This window comes from Mustela erminea, chromosome 15, assembly GCF_009829155.1.
Source record: "Mustela erminea isolate mMusErm1 chromosome 15, mMusErm1.Pri, whole genome shotgun sequence".
NCBI classification, from domain to species: Eukaryota; Metazoa; Chordata; class Mammalia; order Carnivora; family Mustelidae; genus Mustela; species Mustela erminea.
The window spans coordinates 2,368,872-2,379,346 of NC_045628.1; positions in this window are offsets into that span (position 1 = coordinate 2,368,872).

Sequence of the window (10,475 nt, forward strand, 5' to 3'; positions counted from 1 at the left end):
ACATCCGGCCTCACCCCCACCGCAGACTGGCCTCCACCAGTCGTATACGGTCCCTGATGATTGACAAGCTCAGTGCCCAACCCAGGAGGGCCCCAGCTCCGGACCCCTGGAGTGCGGCCGGAAAGCGGGTTCCGGCACGGAGACGCGTCTTAGGACTCGTGTTTGGGGCCGGGGCCGTCTTAGCGCCCGGGGCGGGAGGCTGCCGCGCTGACCGGTCGGTGCCCTCGGGCAGCCGGCGGAGGCCTTGGAACCCCGCGCTTGCGCGGCCCGATTCCGCCCTGGCGAGCTGGACCGTCCCGCCGGCTGCCGCCCCCGCCCCCGCCCCCTGCCGCCGCCGTCCCGGCCGCTCAGGTCGGACACCGGGGGCGCCCTCCTCCCGCCTGCCTCCTCCGCGGGCCCGCCTTGCGGGGGCGACCCCGGGCTGAGCGCGGCCGGCCGGCGCCGGGCGGTGCGGTGCGGAGGAGCGTGTCTCACGGCCCTGGAGGCCGCAGGTCCGGGCTCGCGCCGCCGGGGGTGGCCGTCCGTCCGGGGCGCCCTCGCCGCGCGGCGCAGTCCCTGGCGTCCCTGCCTGCGGGTGAGCCGCCCCGGGTGCCGGCCCGTTCCTCGGCGGACGCCAGGCCCGCGCGCGATGCTGCCCGAGCTCGCGTCTGCGGAGACCCTGCCTTCAGGTGAGGCTGCACTGAGCGGGACCGGCGTCCGGACCTGAGCCTGTCTCGGGGACACTCCTCGCCGGTGGCGGCCGCGGCGCCTCCCGGTCTCCCCGCAGCGACAGGCCGTGTCACTCCCTCGAGTCGTGTCGCATGCAGGGGAGGTTCGGTGCGGTGAGGTCGCGAGCCGACCACCGAGAAGGGGGCCTTGAGGCCTCTCTGGGGCAGAACGGCGGCTCTACGAAAGCGGGCACAGGACCGAGAGCAGAAAGGCCTGCTGCGCCAGCGTGCTGACGGGGCCCCGGGCACGCTGGGGAGCCGCGGAGGGAGGAAGGTGGAGGTCTCCGGAAGGTCTCCGGTAGACGAGGGAGGACCTGCAGGCCGCTGGGGCCGCGCTTCCTCGGCTTCAGGTTTCCCCTGTAGCAAGACCTTAACAGTAAGACCGTTGGGAACCTTCTTCTGGAAGCTGAGTTCTCAAAATGCGCTTTTCTCTTTGTAAGATTAGTTTGTTTATTTGACAGAGCGTGACCACAAGCAAGGGGAGAGGCAGGCAGAGGGAGAGGGAGAAGCAAGACGCCCGGTCTGAGGCTTGATCCCGGGACCCTGAGCCTCAGGACCCGAGCTGAAGCCACACCTCACGACTGAGCCCCCCAGGTGCCCCAGGAACGCCCCCTTTCCTTCCTTCCTTCCTTCTTTCTTTCTTTCTGATTTTATTTATTTGACAGAGGTCACAAGTAGGAGAGCGGCCGGCAGAGAAAGGGGGCGAAACGGGTTCCCCGCTGAGCAGAGAGCCCGCGGGGACTCGATCAGGACCCTGGAATCATGACTGAGCCGAAGGCAGCTGCTTAACCAACGGAGCCACCCAGGCGCCCCAAGGATGCTTATTTTTGTGACTCACTAAGACATGTGTAAACCAGGGGAGCGTCCAGTCTTGCAGGGCTGTCATCTCTATGAATTAACCATTTGGTTTTTTCCTCTCCGCTTTAGGGCAGCCTGGAGTGCCTGAGGAATGTCACACACGTTCCACCCGGGTGTGGGGGGCCTTGTGGGGTGTCAGCTTGTGCTTTGTCCTCAGCTTGCCTTTTCCCTCATGTCAGACCGTCCGGTGGGTTCCCACGTTGAGCAAAATCCAAAGTTCCTTTCTTTCGGCCTTCCAGCCCGTGTGCTCCTCGCACTTCACTCCCCTGCCAGTGTCCTTGCTGCCTCTCTCCCAGCTCCACCGACGTCCTTGTGCTCGGTCTGTGCCGCCAGCATGCTCCTGCTGTCCCCCTGCTGGCTCTTTCTCGTCGAGACACTGACGCGGGCCTGCAGGTAGCAGTTCCATCGGTGCGGAGCCATTCCCGGCCGTTCTGTGTGAGGTCCTCACCCTTCTGGCCTGCTTCCTGCCTTAGCACTTCGCGCCGCTTGACTTACCCGCTCAGTTACCCGTTTGTCGTCGTCTCCGTCACCATGGCTGTAGAAGGTAGCATAGGAGCCAGGAGGCACACCTACGTAACAAGAAATTTCACTGATTGGAGGTGCACATTCCATGAGTTTGAACAAATGTATATAATCATGTCATCACTCATGTGGGAAATGGGCAAAAGAAAAAATTAAGTTTCCTTACCGCTTACAGCCCGTTGACAGATCCTAGAAACAGACAGAGGGACCTTCCTCTAGGAGCTCAGCTGCCCCGATGTTGGCACTTTGCTAAGGGCCAAAGGTCATCTTAGCCCAACCCCCAGGATCCTGTGAGTCTACCTGAAATATACAGAGATTCCTTTGGAAACTTACCTCTGCCCGCCAAGATTCAGGCTTGTAGTCGTCCAGCAAGTGGCCTACCGGTATACAGCTGAAGTGTCAGGACTGCAGGTCACTAAACGGGGCTGAATAGCCTTTTCCCAACAACAGCGAGCCTGCTCAGGGCCCTGGAAAACTGTCTTTCCAAAATACCCTGGAGGCTTGTGCCATCCCTAGCCCCTCCCACCTTGGAAACAGGAAATCCAATCACCGGTCCCAACTTTGGTGCAGCCCTCTCTGCCCACAGGGCTGGTCAGTCGCTGCACTCCAATGAAGCCGCCTTTCTGCACTGAAGATGTCTCAAGAATTCCTTCTTGACTGCTCCTGGACTCCAGCATGTCCTACCTCAGTCACCGCCACATTTGTGATTTAGAACGTACCTATCAAGACACCCCAGTCAGGCTTTTGCTGCTACTATAAATGTTATTTTCTTAATTTTAATCTTTAACTGCTCATTGTGCGTACATGGAAACACTATTGATTTTCGTATTGGGACACTGTGTCTTTTGATCAGGCCGAATTCACTTGTCACTAGTTCTAGCAAATGCTTTGAGTTTCCCTGGGATCTTCTATATAAGCAGGTGTCAGTTTTTTGGTGAAATTAACTTCATGAACCTTCTGGGTAGCCACCAGGTTATTTAATACCAGTATGACTCCTGAATTTTTATTTGACTCAGCAAAAATTTATGAATTCTTATTTAACTTACTTTGTTCAGAATTTTAAAATGTATTTATTAAACACCAAGTTACGTGTTACCAATATGAAGTCGTGAGTTTTTATTTCATTCATTTTATTTACATCTTATTTATTATGTTACCCTTTTTGATACTTTATTTTTTTTTTTAAGATTTTATTTATTTGTCAGAGAGAGAGAGGGAGAGAGAGCGAGCACAGGCAGACAGAGAGGCAGGCAGAGACAGAGGGAGAAGCAGTCTCCCTGCCGAGCAAGGAGCCCGACGTGGGACTCCATCCCAGGACGCTGGGATCATGACCTGAGCAGAAGGCAGCTGCTTATCCAACTGAGCCACCCAGGCGTCCCCCTTTTTGATACTTTAAATGCAAACATACTTAAATATTTACATTTCAATGGCTCATCCAGGGACCCCAGCCTCAGAGCCATCATCTCGGATCCTCACAGTGTTAATCCTTCCCAGAGAACGCAGGAAGTGAGTTCCTTCTCGCCACGGAGGGGAGATCTGTGCAGACTTAGAGAAGTCGCACAGATCAATTAACGGGAACCTTCCTTACTCAGCTGTGGTCCTGTGGCGTTGGCACTGCCCCGGCCTGGAGGTGTGGAGGAAGTGAGTAGAAGATTGCGGGCTCCCTGGACACTGGCCTGCGTCGCCCGAGGCCACACACCTCACCTCTGAACTGGAACACATTTGACCCATCCCTATGGCAGCCGCCAAGGGTAACTAACCTTCACCTTCCAACTGTCCTCCCCCCGCTCTTGGCCTGCAGGCTGCTGTCCTCGTCAGTCAGGCCCGGAAATAGATCTGAGACAGTCAGAACCCAGACCCTCCACGGTTCCCAAGGTGAAACAGCACGTTGCGTAATATTCCAGGACTCGTGTGTGCCTTTTTGTTCCCCCACAGAATCTGAGAAAAGATCATTAAAGCTGCAAAAACCTGCACTTTCGTAGTCTGCAGGAGGAGCAGAGAACTAACACTGACAAGGGATTGACATTCCTGTTAATGACCTCAGTAGGAGCCGCTGTGTAGCACACCCACTGGTAACTGGAGACCCTCCCTTTTGAGAACTCTTGTGACACCTTATCTATTATTTTTAGCTTTGCCAAGAAGAGCAGTACGATTAAGGGATGTGGCCAGAAGGAAAAAATAAAGTTTTACTTCCAGGATCAACAAATCTTTAATTTTAGACTTAAGGAAAAACCAGTCAGACTCAGGTAGTTTTGGTCTCTCCGGGGGCTTCTTGGAAATGCAGAAGCATAGGGGCGCCTGGGGGGCTCAGCTGTTAAGCATCTGCGTTCGGCTCCTGTCATGATCCTGGGGTCCTGGGATCGAGCCCCACATTGGGCTCCCTGCTCGGCGGGAGCCTGCTTCTCCCTCTCCTACTCCCTTTGCTTGTGTTCCCTCTTGCTGTGTCTCTGTCAAATAAACAAAATCTTAAAAAAAAAAAAAAAAGACTTCACATCCTTGGTGATAGCCTTGAGCATTTGGGGGAGTCACCTAAAATAAACTTTGGGTCACAGAGATTTTTATCACCAAAAGATGAAATTAGATGACATAACCTTTAATGTTTCTGTCAGCAATAGAAACATGTATTTGATCTAGTAATACACTTGCTTGCATTTTATCTTTTATTTCATGTTACTTGTATTTTCTTAATTATTTTATTTAGTTATTTGACAGAGAGAGGGAGAGAGCACAAGCAGGGGGAGCAGCAGAGAGAGAGGGAGAAGCAGGCTCCCCACTGAGCAGGGAGCTGACTCAGGACTCGATCCCAAGACCCTGGGATCATGACCGGAGTCGAAGGCAGGGGCTTGACCAACTGAGCCACCCAGGCCCCCCATACTTCATGTTACTTTTCAAAATACCGTTTTAAAATCCTCTAAGAGGAGCAATATTGTACTTGGGGGTTCAAAGTAATCAGTTTATATACAGGAAGTCCCAAATGATACACCAATCTCTCCCTCATTTTTAAATTGTAAAATACCATCCTCTTTCTTTAATGGAAGTTTTTCTCCAAAATAAAATTAGAGAAATCCACCGGAAGGGCGGCCAGGTGATGTCGCCTGACTGGAAGCGAGCCTGACTTCATCCCAGGGAGATCCTCTGTGCCTGGGACGGGCAGGCCCACCGCGGTCGGGGGCCCAGCCGCTCTGCCGGAGCAGCCCGTTTCTGCGATCCTTGGTGGACTGTGTGAGGGAGGAAGCAGTCTCCCTCTGCCCTCTCAGAGTAGGGGTCTCGAATCAGACGGGCGAAAGACAAATGAACAGGAGAAAAGGAAGACATGTTTCACTTGGGGTTTTGATTTTTTCCCGTGAGCGGAGGCCTCCCAGAAAAGAAACGAAGACCCGGAGAAGTGGTCCAGTGAGGGGGTGGGGCATGTGTGACATCACAGCAAAAGGCAGTAAGTCGTGGAGAAGTGACCAGACCAAGGAAATGGGGTTTAGGAGTCGGGGCGACACCGGGGCTATTGATGGGAGCTGTCCATGCAGAGGCGACCCGGCAACATCGCCCTCTCTGGTGGTAATGGTCGTCCCTGCCTTCCCGGTTGCAGAGAGGGCACCCCGTCCCGAGGCGGACTCACTCCCTGCTCGAAGGTGGAGGGGGACGGCCCAGAGCTCCCCCTGTGCCTGCTGCTCCCTTGTCTTCAGTTCAAGATAATCTTTACGCCAAAGTGGTGTATTTGGGGTGGCATGTTCTTTTTTTTTTTTAGGATTTGTTTTGGAGAGTGACCAAGTACAAGTGGGAGGGGCGGAGGGAAAGGGAGAAAGAATCTGGAACAGACTTGGACCTGAGCACGGAGCCCCACGCAGGGCTCGGTCCCGGAACCCTGAGGTCGTGACCTGAGTTGAAACCCAGAGTTGGACAGTTAACTGACTGTGTCACCCAGGGGCCCCTGGGGGCACAGTGGCATATTCTGATTACATTTTCAGCGGTCACATTTACGGGAGCTGGGATTTCAACAGCGCTGTCTATGAGAACCTTCTGTGACGGTGGAAAAGCTCATCTGTGCTCTTCAACGTGGCAGCCACTAGCCACATGCGACTGTCGCAGACACGAAACGTGGCTGGTGCAAGTGGGGGGCTGAACTTTAAATGTTAACCAACTCAGGGCTCCTGGGGGGGCTCAGTCAGTTAAGCATCTGCCTTCAGCTCAGATCATGATCTGGGGTCCTGGGATCGAGCCCCTTGTTGGGCTCCCTGCTCAGCAGGGGTTCTGCTGCTCCCTCTCCTGCCTGCTCGTGCTCTCTGTCACTATCTGTGTCTCTCTTTCCCAAATAAATAAAAAAATAAAAAATAATGTTAACCAACTCCAACAGGCACCGGCGGCTAGCAGCTACCATATGGGACGGCCGAGCACTGGGACATTGAGAGCTAAACAGTCCCGCTGAGTGTGCCCAGAACCTCAGGTCGCCCTTCATTCCGGGCAGGGTGCCCTCCGCTGTCCCCAGGATGACAGTTTTGAAATGTCCTCCGTCTTCGGACCACAATCCTCTGTAAACCCTGCACATTAGCCCAGAACTAACTGTGATTACCAGATGGTCCCCTATTCGAGATGCTTCAAGCTTTATTCAAGCTGAACGTGAACCCAGGAGACAATTACCGCTTTCTGTCTTGGGAGTGAGAGGATCCTAAACCATTCTGGATGCTTGATGCACCATTATTCCGCTTAAATATTTTCTTCCTGGCAGGGGTAACGTCCCTAGGGCTCTCTAGGAGCTGGTGTCTGGCTTTCCCATTTCTATTCTGGGTTACAGTAGAGACCGCCAGGAAGGCAGAACGCAGACGATGCACGCAGGGCTGAGGCCGATGCGGCCCCAACGGCAGGTGAACTCAAGTCCAACCCAGGAAGCTTGAAGATTGAGCGAAGACTCTTGTTTGTTGGTTTTGGGGGGGGTGGGGCAGAGGGCGAGGGACTCTGAACTGAGTGCGGAGCCTGACGTGGGGCTCGATCTTGCGACCCTGAGATCATGACCTGAGCCAAAATCAAGAGTTGGAAGCTTAACAGCTGAGTCCCCTAAGCGCCCTTTAAAGAAGAGTCTTGAGAGGATCCGAACCTCTGGCTTGTGAGCATAACCGTGTCACAGGTCAAAGTCATTTCTCGCAGTCGCTTCAGGGGCAAGGAGAACCAAGAGAGAAGCCGGGCTGGGTTCTGCTTAGGGGATATGGTGCAATCAAATTCTAACCAATATTTCACTCAGTCAACAACTTTACTTGGGGTGGAAAAAATGATGCAAAATTTGTGGAGGAAAACCACTGACTTGCTTGGTGGGCCAGTGAGTCACTAGGTAGAAATTGGGGCAGCAGAACCTCGTGCCCTCCCTGCAAGGCATGTGGTGAACAGCAGAGAACGGGGACCATAAGATGCAGCCAGTCATGTGGGGCGCCGGGGTGGCTCAGTGGGGGAATCGTCTGCCTTGGGCTCAGGTCATGGTCTCAGGGTCCTGGGGTCGCGCTCGCTGCTCCGCGGGGGGCCTGCTTCTCCCTCTCCCTCCGTCCCCTCCCCTGTTCGTGCTCTTCCGCAAATACACAAATGAAGCTTTAATGATTTTATTTCTTCATTTGACAGAGAGAAAGAGACCATGAAAGAGGGAACACAGAGGGAGTGGGAGAGGAAGAAGCAGGTTCCCTGCTAAGTAGGGAGTCCGACATGGGGTTCGATCCCAGAACCCTGGGGTCATGACCTAAGCCGAAGGCAGACGCTTAAGGACTGAGCAACCCACCCACCCAATAAATAAATAAAATCTTTTTTAAAAAATCCCCGGGGCACCTGGGTGGCTCACTGGGTTAAGCCTCTGCCTTCGGCTCAGGTTATGATCCCAGGGTCCTGGGATCGAGCCCCACACCGGTTTCTCTGCTCAGTGGGGAGCCTGTTTCCCCCTCTCTCTCTGCCTACTTGTGATCTCTGTCAAATAAATAAAATCTTTAGAAAAATAAAAAAAATTAAAAAGTCACCGGTGAATACTGGTGTGGGAATGTTGGGGTTCAGCGCAAAGAGCCAAGGAATAATTCTTGAGACGTTTTTGGTGCACAAAGACGGTTTCATTAAAGCATGAAGATGGGACCTGTGGGTAGAAAGGGCTGCGCTGGGGTTATGAGGGGTAACGAGTTATAGACTTTTAAGTTGGAGGGGCTTCGGGATAGAACAAACCTCCAAGGCTTTTTGGAAACAAGGTTTCCAGGGCCCCGAGGGAGCGAGCTCTTGCCAGGATAAGGCTATTCCATACCGCCCGGCAGACCCTGAGTCGTGAGACCCTTCAGGTGTGTATCAGTGGGCGGTGGCTTTGAGGATGATTCCTGGCATATCTTGGAAGAGGGTAGAGATAAAGGAAGTTTGCAAAGGAATTTCAGCATGTTAAAGCAAACTCCCAGAATGCTGGAAGTTGGGTTAATGTCAAGGCAAAGTCGTCTTTTGTCCTCAGCCAAGTGCCAACATCGAGGCAGCTGAGCTCCTAGAGGAAGGTCCCTCTGTCTATTCCAAGGACCTGTGCATGGGCTGTAAGCAGGAAGGACACTTAATTCTTTCCTTTGCCTTTGCTTCCCCATCAGATACTTTAGAGAGGGGCACCTGGGTGGCTCAGTGGGTTTAAGCCTCTGCCTTCAGCTCAGGTCATGATCTCAGGGTCCTGGGATCGAGCCCCGCATTGGGCTCTCTGCTCTGCAGGGAGCCTGCTTCCTCCTCTCTCTCTGCCTGCCTCTCTGCCTGCTTGTGATCTCTGTCAGATAAATAAATAAAATCTTTAATAAATAAATAAACCATGAATAATTATTGACTTATTAATTTTTTTGTATATTTTAAAATTATCCTATTTGTTTTCCCATAATCTGTTAACATGGGGAAGTAAATAATACATCATGTGATTTACAGCCTTGTGGTGAATCGGGGCCTGGACTGCCTTGTCAGGCTGCGCCGCTATTTCTGGTGAAGGTCCTTTGTCAATCTTTCATTTACAGGGTTTATTTACGGGTCATATTGGTGAGTCACGCACATTCTTCCACTTCTGTGGTCTGCATTTTATTCAACCGCGTATCAGCCTCACAAACTGACGTCCCCTGTGTTTCTACTTTTCAATATAGTCCGTGTGAAGTAGGGTTGGTTATCTGCCTTCCCAGGCCAGGCCTGATACCATCCGATGAAGGGAAGCCTTTGACCACGGATTCCATTTCTTCAATGGTTAATAGTTTCAGTTTTTTAGTTTCCACTTTTTTCTTCACTGGATTTTTCCAATTTTTATGGAAAATCATATGTTTAGGGCGCCTGGGTGGCTCAGTTGGTTGAGTGTCTGCCTTCAGCTCAGGTCACGATCCAGGGTCCTGGATTGAGCCCCGCATCGGGCCCCCTGCTCAGTGGGGAGCCTGCTTCTCCGTCTCTCTGCCTCTCCCTCTGCTCATGCTTTCTCTCTCACTTTCAAATAAATAAAATTTTAAAAAATTATCTTCAGCTTTACCGCCTTTCTTCCTATACTTCTTTGTGATTCTTTTTTAGTCCTGCTAGAGTGCGATCTATAAATAATCTTTTTTAAATTAAGGTTTTGATTTTCTTCATCCTTTCTGTTGTTTCTTTGATTATATTTTTAAATCATTTTTATTTTTTTTATATTTCCTTGTGCTTTATTTAAATTTATTGTGCTGTGCCTTTTCAACTTTTGTTTTAAAGATTTTATTTATTTATTTGGCAGAGAGAGACACAACGAGAGAGGGGACACAAGCGGGGGGAGCAGGAGGGCGAGAAGCAGGCTCCCACGGAGCAGGGAGCCCGACTCGGGACTTGATCCCAGGAGCCCAGATCATGACCTGAGCTGAAGGCAGACACAAGAGCCATCCAGGTGCCCCTGAACTTTTTATAAAATTATATAGTTAAACTCTTTTTTTCAGATCAGTGGATTATGTTAATGTCAGTATCCTGACTGTAGTAAAAGCGGGGATTGGTTGATGATTATTTTTTTTTTAGTAAGCGCTCCACCGGGCATGGGGCTGGGACTCTCGCCTGGAGATCAAGCACTGCCTGTGCTCTACCTACCAAGCCAGTTGGCTGTTCTTTTTTGTATTTCTTCCTTTTAACTCAAGACATTGGAAGGTCTGAGTTTCCCTCCGGGTCTGGCCTCTGGGGCCAAGATGGAGCACGCGGACCGCTCGCGGACCTCGGGTTCTGTGCAGCTGATCACGCCGCTTCCCAACTTTGCTCCTTCATCCCGGAGCGACCCAGAACACACGTACGAATGCTGGGGCTCTCCAGCCTCCCTTTGTCGCCTATTTTCAACCTAATCATCTTCCGTCTGGAAGGTGTGGTGTGAAGGACAGTCCCACGGCGTCCATTGTGACCGTGGGCACATTTCTGTGAATCTTCCATTTCCCATAT